The sequence below is a fragment of the Solenopsis invicta genome, chromosome 4, assembly GCF_016802725.1.
Source record: "Solenopsis invicta isolate M01_SB chromosome 4, UNIL_Sinv_3.0, whole genome shotgun sequence".
NCBI lineage: Eukaryota > Metazoa > Arthropoda > Insecta > Hymenoptera > Formicidae > Solenopsis > Solenopsis invicta.
Window position 1 is genome coordinate 15,847,188 of NC_052667.1, and position 10,619 is coordinate 15,857,806.

Here is a 10,619-nt window from a genome sequence, read left to right on the forward strand (position 1 = left end):
ACTTCAGAAATAATATAACAAATCATGCACAGTTTTCCCTAGTAAAAACTTTTTTTATAATTTTTTATGTTAACAATTCGTAAGTAATTATGTGAAATTATAAAAAATTTTTTTCAAATTTTCTTACATTTTTTTCACCAAAACGTAAAATATAATATGTCAATCAAAACGATCCTATTATAATTTCTGAAAAATTGTTCAGATTATCTAATATTTCTTAACACTTTTCCCAAATAATATGAAATAGTAAATTTCATAGTTTCTCGGAATGATCGCATGTGAAATTATGTGAAATTCTTTAGATTGTCTAATCTTTTTTTACATTTTTTTTTCAACAAGAAATAAAAAATTTATAACTTCTCAAAACAATTCCATAATTATAAAAAATTTTTTATATTTTATCATATTTTTCCTGAAAACATCCCTGGATAAAGTTTTTCTCATAATTTTTATACAAATTGGAACATTTTTCGAAAATACAATTAGAAATACTTAAAAAAATCTACATCTTTTCTTAGAACTTTTCATACATGTGAATTCTAAAATATTCTGAGATTTCTCACTTCACAATTAAAAAAAAAAATACTTTTTTAACTTTTTAGATTTTATAACGTTTTATAAAAAATTATACATATTCTGAAAAATGATACAAAAAAGATCTGAGAAAAAGTTTCACCAGGGACCTATATGTACGTGTAACTCGGTCCTGTGCCAAAGCATCTGCCATCTAAGGAGCGTTTAGTGAACTACAAGTGCAAGTCGGTAAGTCAACACTTACGGTAAAACGTGGGGTCAATCATTATCATACCCTGTATATGTAAGTGGAGAAAGTAGTGCGAATGTAGAGGTAAAAATAAATATGGCTTTTAATATAATCAAACATTGGATGAATATAAATAAGTCAGAAATGAACGCAGATAAAATAAAATATATGATAGTTAAAAATATTAGAAAAGCATTAAGAGGTATTACTGTCGTGAAGTGGATGGAATTGAAATAGAACCATGTATCAACCATGAAATATTTAGGTATAATGCTAGACGATAGACTTAGATTTCAGGACCACTGCGATTATATACTTAAGAAAATAAGGAAAAAGGTTAGCTTTTTAAATAAAATAAGTAACTTTGTATCAACGTATACTAGATGTACAAGTCCATCATAGCACATCATTTTGAGTACTGTGCCACTCTATTAGTTGGTATGGGTGAAACGCAATTGAACAAAATTCAGATAGCTCAAAACCGTGCCATGAGAGTACTTTTACAGTGCAATAGATATACCAAAATTGAACACATGCTACACGCCTTACAATTCATGTCTGTAAGGCAACGGCTATGGTATAACGTTAATGTATTTATCTTTAAAATGTTAAATAGCATGGCTTCGGAGGCGTTAAACAATAAAATAGAGATAGTGGCAGGAGAATGCGATAGGCAAACAAGGCAAACAGGAAACTTAGTAGTAACTTTCCGTAGAACTAGAAGTGCTCAAAAAAGCTTTTTTTATGAAGGTATAAAAATGTATAATTTGTTACCCTCTGTGATTAACCCTTAAACACGTAAGTGGGTCTGAGAAACCCAATATGAAGTTTTGAACGCTTGCTATGTGAAGACGGAATGAGATAGGAGATTCGGACCAAGACGTAAAAAAAGTTTGAAATCTCCTCTTTCGATTGATATGATTGATTAACTTCTTTGGTCAACTAGAATTCGAACGACACGGCAGCAAAGTTTTGTTAGGGTCAATGCGACCCATACAGTGTATAAGTGAAACTTTTTTTGTGAGTATTTTACATAAAAAAAACTGGACAAAATGCGTTTGAACAGGTCGGTTTGCTAATGTTACTCGCATGTGCTTTGTCTAAAGTTGGAATACTATAAAATGCTGTAGAAAAGAGAGTTTTTCCGAATTATATCATGAAACACATCAATTTTCAATTTTAGACACGATTTAATCAAAAATACCTCATATTTGCCTTGTTACATAAGTACATTTTTTAAAAGAAATGACAATAATATAATTTTTTTTTGAAAGTATGAATCTTTAGCTTGAAAACGCCGTATTGTAAAATTCTTCAAAGTTTTTTGTTGCAAGGTATAATTTTTTTTTTAAAGTACATTTTTAGATGCCCAAAAATACCTCATACGAGGTGTGTTCAAAAAGTATCGCGAATTTTGAATTTTCGCGGGTTACGTATATTCGAATTTCGATCTTTTTGTGGCGTTATGTTGGTACTCATGTCTCTCACTTATGCCGACAAGCTCGGCCATTTTGAATGTTCACTTAATTGTTGACAGCTGCTTTGCTTGCACGTGTTTTGGATCGTCTTCGATTTTTACCTATTCAAAAAAATGGATCAAAGAACCTGTATCAAATTTTGTGTGAAAAACGAAATTAAGTGCGCGGATGCATTCCGAATGTTGACTGTGGCATACGGAGAAGCTACCTTGGACCGAAGCAACGTTTATCGGTGGTACAAAATGTTCTCAGAAGGCCGAGAAGATGTGAACGACGAAGAGCGTGCCGGACGCCCGAGCACTTCAACAACAGACGAAAAAATTAATGAAGTGGAGAAAATGGTATTGGCCAATCGTCGAATCACCGTTAGAGAAGTTGCTGAGGACCTAAACATATCGATTGGCTCGTGCCATTCGATTTTTATCAATGATTTGGGCATGAGACGGGTCGCCGCGAAATTCGTACCAAAATTGCTCAATTGCGACCAAAAACAGCATCGCATGAACATTGCTAATGAGATGTTGGACTCTGTCCGCGACGACCCAAATTTGCTCCAGAGGGTCATAACTGGTGACGAATCGTGGGTTTATGGTTATGACGTGGAAACCAAAGCTCAATCATCTCAATGGAAGCTGCCGCACGAACCAAGACCGAAAAAAGCGCGCCAAGTTCGGTCGAATGTGAAAGTTTTGCTGACAGTTTTCTTCGATTGCAGGGGCGTGGTGCATCATGAGTTCTTGCCACAGGGTAGAACGGTCAATAAGGAATATTACCTGCGCTAAGTTATGCGCAATTTGCGCGAAGCAATCCGCCAGAAACGCCCGGATTTGTGGAAGAACAAAAATTGGCTTTTGCACCACGATAACGCCCCTGCTCACACATCGTTGCTTGTGCGCGACTTTTTGGCCAAAAACAACACACTAATGATGCCGCAGCCACCGTATTCCCCAGATCTGGCCCCCTGTGACTTTTTCTTGTTCCCTAAACTGAAGAGGCCCATGAAAGGACGACGTTACGCTACGCTTGACGAGATAAAGACGGCATCGAAGGAGGAGCTGAACAAGATAAAAAAAAATGATTTTTTGAAGTGCTTCGAAGATTGGAAAAACCGTTGGCACAAGTGTATAATATCTCATGGGGATTACTTTGAAGGGGACAAAATAGATATTCATGAATAAATAAATAATTTTTGAAAAAACACAAAATTCGCGATACTTTTTGAACACACCTCGTATTTTCCATGTTACATAATTATACTTTTTAAAAGAAATGACTTTGCCAAATTTTATTTCAAAAGTGTGACGCTTTAGCTTTAAAACGCCGTATATAAAAGTCCTTAAATGTTTTTTGTTGCGAAAATATGATTTTTTGAAGGAAAAGTGGATTTTTGACCAATTTCTCATTTTTGCTTAATGGTTTTTCTTTTATAACTTTACAATAAATTATTTTTCGGCAATGCCGATTGTGCAGTCACACTTCTGAGATTTTGAACTTTTCTTTAAAAAAAAATCGTAGAAAAATATTGATTTTAATCAAAGATATAGCTTCTTAAAGTTAAAAAAGTCTCCCAGACCCAAAAATGTGTTTCCGTATTTTACAGGATTGGTGTGTTTAAGGGTTAAGCAATGTAGAGAATTAGTAGCGTTTAAGAGGCTGTTAAAAGAATATATACCAGTTAATATTAATATATAGTTAATGTATACATATATAATATAATATTGTGTACAAGAAATAGCTGTGAAAGCTAAATAAAGGTTAATCAATCAATCTCTCGTTTGCTCTTGTTCTCTCTCGCTCTCCTCCATTCTCTCGCTCTTTACCGTTCTTCTTTGCTCTCTACCGCTCTTCTACGCTCTTTCTCTCGCTCTCCCATAACTTCTCTTGCTGTTTATCGTTCTTCCTTGCTCTCTCTCGTTCTCTTCCGCTTTCTCTCGTTCTCCTTCCTTTTTACCATTCTTTCTCTCATTCACTATCGCTCTCCCTCGCTCTTTACCGCTCTCCTTTGCTCTCTACTGCTCTCTCTTGCTTTTTACTTCTCTCCCTCGCTTTTTACAGTTCGCCCTTGCTTTTCTTTGCTCTCCCTCGTTCTCTCTTGTACTCTACCGCTCTCCTTTGCCCACCTTTGCTCTCTTTCACTCTCCCTCCCTCTCTATCGCTTTCCCACGCTCTCTACCGCTTTTCTTCGCTCTTTTTCGTTCTTTATCGCTCTCCGCTTTTCACGTAATCCCTTGCTCTCTATCACTCTCCTCCGCTTTCTCTCTCGCCGTCTACCACTCTCCGTCTCTCTCTATCGCTCTTCCTCGCTCTCTACCGAGCTCTTTCGCTCTTTCTTTCTCTTTGTGTCCAGATAATTACTTTTGCGTTGTTTACAAAACATATATTTTCTTTTGTGTCTATATAACCTTGCTATATCTAGGATATACCCTATGATCAGAAAGTACCGGGAATTTTTAAATAAAACACAATAGAGTTAAATTTCAGGCAAATTTATTTTATCTCCTTCAAAATATGATCCATCTGAAGCAACACACATGTGCCAACGCTTGACCCAGTCCTCCATGCATCCCTGGTAGGCCGACGAAGGGATGGCCTTTAGTTCCCTCGTCGCATTCTCTTTGATCTCCTCGATCGACTGAAATCTCTTTCCACGAAGTGGCAACTTCAACTTGGGGAACAAAAAAAAGTCGCACGGGGCCATATCAGGTGAATACGGTGCTTGCTTGATGGTATTTACTTGATGTTTGGTCAAATAATTCAGTACAATTCGGGCTCGGTGCGATGGTGCGTTATCATCATGCAAAATCCAAGAATTGTTGGCCCACATTTCGGGCCGTTTGCGACGTACAGCATCTCTCAAACGCTTCAAAACGGATAAATAATATTCTTTGTTGACTGTCTGGCCCGGTGGAAGGTACTCATAGTGCACAACGCCTTGGCAATCGAAGTAAACAGTCAACATCACCTTCACTTTTGAGCGGCTTTGACGCGGTTTTTTCGGTTTCGGCTCGTCTTCGAAGCGCCACTCGGACGATTGTTGCTTTGTTTCCATGTCAAATTCATAGACCCATGTCTCGTCGCCCGTAATTATCCGTTTCATGAAGGTTGGATCACTTTGGGCTTCAGAAATCATCTCTTCAGCAACTGTCTTTCGGTGGTGTTTTTGCAAGAAATTCAGATCCTTCGGAACGAGCCTGGCTGCCACGCGTCTCATACCCAAAACATCAACCACAATATGCTGTGCCGTTCCATATGCAATGCCAAGTTCACTAGACATCTCTCTTAAGCTGGTATGACGATTTTCAAGCACCATTTCTTTCACTTTCTTCACGTTTTCATCGGTGTTCGACGTCGATGGACGTCCGGAACGAGGGAAATCTTCCACCACTGTACGACCACTTTTAAAGTCTTTATACCACTCGTATGCTCTTGTTTTTGATAGAGCAGATTCGCAAAATGCTTTTTGCAACATTTTCAGTGCATCGGCACACGAAATTTCGTTCGCAACACAAAATTTCAAACAAACTCTTTGTTCAACAAAATTATTCATGGTAAAATGCGGCAAAATGAAAAAAGTTGATGTAAACTGACTGATGTAAACAAACGCCAGGCAGACACTAATGATCGGATGGCACTAAAACCTGACAGATGTGCGTCTTAAGGTCGTACCAACATAAGGAAAAAAAATAAACCGGTTCCCGCATGCGCGGTACTTTTAAATAAAAAATTCCCGGTACTTTCTGATCATAGGGTATTATTATTGTAACAAAATACTTAACAAAAATTTGTGAAATTTGCCTAAAAAAGATATTAAAAATAAAAAAAAGCGCCAAGTAGATTTTTTTTGTAACATAGTTATTTAATGATATTTTCATAAACTATCGTTATAATATATTATTACTGTAACAAATTATGTTTTTAAATAAGAACACATAACAAAATCAAACAATAAGTACAACATATTTGTAACGCCGCACTCCCCTAAAAGATAATATGCATCGTCCCTGGCCGTCAACATCCCGAAAAGAGCTGCCAAGCTATAACCGGGGGTGCTTTGGAAACCCAATTGTAAGATCATCACAGGCTACGCGCGACAAAACCGTTTTTAGCTATCGCACGCGCCAAGTTGGCGCGCACGCGCACACGAGGGAACGCACGTTCGTCCCACTCCGACGACTCTGCCGTCAAGCGCCGAAAATGACGGAGGCAGACGGAGTCGCCGGGTATAAATAGGGCCGCGTGCTTCGATAAAATCGCCTTTTCCCGTCAGTCAGCATCACCATCTGATCCGCTGCGCCTGACAACACGGAAAATAAAGTGGTCGAAGGTTCTTGGGCACGGCGAAGGTACTTCGCATTTCCGCCTAGTTCCTTCTCCCGCATCCTCGCGAGCAAGAGCATCCGACTCTCGTCAAGGTTCTTGGCGAGAGGAAGATTCTCGACCAGTTCCCGAGCAGTGGACATCTCCGCTCCTCCGCGGAACGCTAAACAACGGAATCGCCGTTACAGGGTTTCGGTAGAGACATTCGACGCGTTCCGCGGCTTCCAGACCGCTATCGTTACCGGCACGCACACGGTCGCCAGGCTGTTCTGCTGATTCACGTACCGCAACATCGCGCCGTGAAGCCCCACCCACCGCGCAACGATAGCTGCGAAAAACCGCGCCCGCGTCGAGACGTCATCCGCGTCCCACCGCCTAGCGACGCCTCGCGATCACTTGTACATGCCATGTAGATATTTGCGTTTTAAAATCTGTCCGTCCGCGCACTGTTTCGAATTCATTTGCTTTGTCCGTCCGCGCGCACAGCATATCTGTAACCTTTCTGTTCCGCAGACAGGGTGATTCAGAACGACCCATGTGTCCCTGCAAAGACGTGTTCTTGAGTAAATTCTGAGACGATTTTTCCTCTACAAAAATTTTGTCCAATGCTTACTTTTTGAATTGTAAGAGGATAAAGTTAGCAAATCATGGGCCGCGTATACATAGTAGACAGAGGCGGCGCAATTCACCGTCCGACGCGGGCGCTTACGCAGGACACCCTTGCGATCACTTTTTGATAAGTATTCTACCGCACGAAAGCATAAAACACATAAGCATACGCGCGCATACACACACACACACACACGCACGCACGCACGCACACACGCACACACGCACACACGCACACACGGAAACACGGAAACACGCACACACGCACGCACGCAAACAACACCTACGAGAAGAAGATTATCCTCAGAGAATGAGGTTTTGCGAGGACTTTCTAAGAAGAATTGACGAAGATCCAGAACTTCTTTCTCATGTAATATTTGGCGATGAATCGCTAAATATTTACACAAGAAAGAGTTCTGAACTCGCACAATATGCACATATGGAACGACGAGAATCCGCGAGTGACGCGGCTGAGAAATTTTTATGTTCGTTGAAAATTGAACGTCTGGGCTGGGATGATGGGAACAACAATCTTGGGTCCAATAATTCTGCCAGAAACGCTAAATAGCGCTTCATATGTGGAATTTCTAACAGAAAATCTACCAGATTTTTTAGAAGAAGTACCGCTCTTAAATCGAAATAAAATAATATTTCAACAAGACGGTGCTGGTTTACATAACGCCAGAATCATTACAAATTTTTTAACCAACAATTTTCGAAACGTTGGATGGGTCGATATGGCCCGTTACACTGGCCCGCAAGATCAGGAAACCTTAACCCATTAAATTTTTTCTTGTAGGGATACTACAAGGAAAAAATATACAGGCAACTTCCCGAGGAAATTGAAGAACTAAATGACAAGCTTCACTATGCCATTTGGTCCATCGAGGATGCAGTTATGGAGAGAATGTAGACAAATTTATTGAGGCGAATGAGAGCATGCATCATAATGAAAGGCGGACATTTTGATCATCTATTATAAAAAAAGAATAGACGTTACAAAATAATCTGTTCTTTTCAGAACAATCAAATAATTATTGATCTGCCGTTTTCAGGGCAACCAAATATTTCATTTCATAGAACAACTCGTTTTCGCAAATAATTTAGTTCACAAATAAAGAAAAAAGTTACATTTAATATTAATATTAATATTAAATTTGATATCAAAATTAAATAATTATAATTTATTCAATATTTTTTACAATATCAGTAAATATTGTAAAAAATAATTATGACATTTGAAACCTTATGACATTCGCTACATACCCTACAAGCTATAAGCAAGTATTGGTTCATTGGCATTATAAATGCTGCAAGGTCATTCACGCGCTCATAGTCGCAGCTTAACTTATCATCTTGCATCACATACAGGAGACCAATAAATCAGCTTGTATTGATGCTCAGAATCTCAATCTGCTTAATTGTTGTCATTGAGCATATGGGTCCTGCACACTGGACGCGGAAACGCTTACTGCGCGATAAAGTGCTTGCCGCACAAACGTTCCCGCGTCCCTGCGACTCGCGTCATTTTTTGCCGCGTGACAAGCGTTCCCGCGGTATGCAGGCGCCAGTAGTCTTCGCGTTGGGTCAGGTTGGGTTGTGTATGTTGCGCGTTCATATTTCAAGCGATTTCAAGTCGAGTAATTATTTGACTTATAATAAAATTTACTATTAATACTGATTAATAATAATAAAATATTAGAATTGTTGGCAAACTTCTTGTGCTGTTCTTGTGCTATCCATCAAGTGTGTGAATAAATCCATGAAAATGTTACAAGTTTTGCGATACAATTTTTACAGGAGTAACAAACTTGGTGTATTTCTCGACATTAATTCGTCACACAAGAACGAGAGGGGTCTTTATGTTACTTCTCCACGATCGTGAAATTCATTCAAGTAGCAACAGTAAAAACGTCGAATATTTACAAGGTAAGTGACAGACAGAGATAGAGGTGTGTGTGTGTGTGTGTGTGTGTGTGCGCGCGCGCGCGCGCGCACGCACGTATGCTTATGTGTTTTATGCTTTCGTGCAGTAGAATAATTGTCAAACAGTGATCGCAAGGGTGCCCCGCGTAAGCGCCCGCGTCGGACGGTGAGTTGCGCCGCCTCTGTCTACCATGTGTACGCGGCCCATGATTTGCTAACTTTATCCTCTTACAATGCAAAAAGTAAGCGTTGGACAAAATTTTTGTAGAGAAAAAATCGTCTCAGAATTTACTCAAGAACACATCTTTTCAGGGACAAATGGGTCGTTCTGAATCACCCTGTATAGGAGAAATAAATGTACGTACGTTATATGTCATACGTCGCCGAGTAATTATTTCCGAGCTTGACTTCTTTCCTCTCTTCCCGTTTAAACCTTTTCTGTCGCACCACTTCGGCGAGCTGATCCGCGCGATGAAAAGCGATACATTACAATGGCACCCGAACAGTGACTATACCGGAAGAGAGGTAAGTCCGCCGGCACGAAAAGCTGGATATACAATATCCGCAAAGAAGAACTGATAATTGAAATGGAATCGGTAAGCCTCGACACCGAGGGTACACTCGACACCCTCCGACAAAGAATGAGCTGCTACGTCGATGAGCATCCTGACAAATAACGTGCGTTCGCGAACACCACAACCCCCGCAGTTTCCCCGACCAAGCCAGGGCCGTTGTTAGCCCACGCCGCGCCTGCGCCACTCCTCCGTCCGTCACGATTGACGCTAAATTACGCCACTCCGGTCACCTTTGGCGACGATGATCTGCTTCCCGCCAAGACAATGAGTCAAATGAGAAAATGGGGGATACAATTCATCGGCAAGGACTCATGGGCATTGTTAGAAAACGAGTCAAAGAACTACGCGCTGGGTACGGTTTTTACAATCATCAGCTACTGCTAGGACTGCCAGAGCGAAAGGGAACACGCTACTATGGCTTCAAAATTCGCGCGAAAGTTGGAACGACTGGTCCGACTTTCTAACCGACTTTAAGACAACATACCTGCCGCCGCTGTACTGCAGCTATCTAGTCCGCGAGTTGCATAATTGCGTGCAGAAGCCCGACGAACCGTACCACCGCTATGCCACCGCGGTCCTCGCCTTGATACAATGCGCCGGAGGTTTCTCGATCGATGACCAAATAGACCAACTCTACGACAATATGAAACCGAAATATTAACTACACCTCCGACAGGATGACATTCGAAATTCGACCGACCTACTCCCACCCACCGCCGAACTCGAACGCGTGCAAGAACGCTGCCGCGCGCTACGCACCGCTCAGGCAAAAAACCGCGAAACCACTGTCGCCGCCACCACGTATGACTGCGCCAAATGCTGTTGGCGCTGCTAACAGAGAGGTCACACCCGTTTTGACTGTCGTCGACCGCCGCGAAAATTTTGCTCCCAGTGCGGCAAGGACAGAGTAATGACACGCGAGTGTCATCCACTCACGGGAAACAAGGCCAG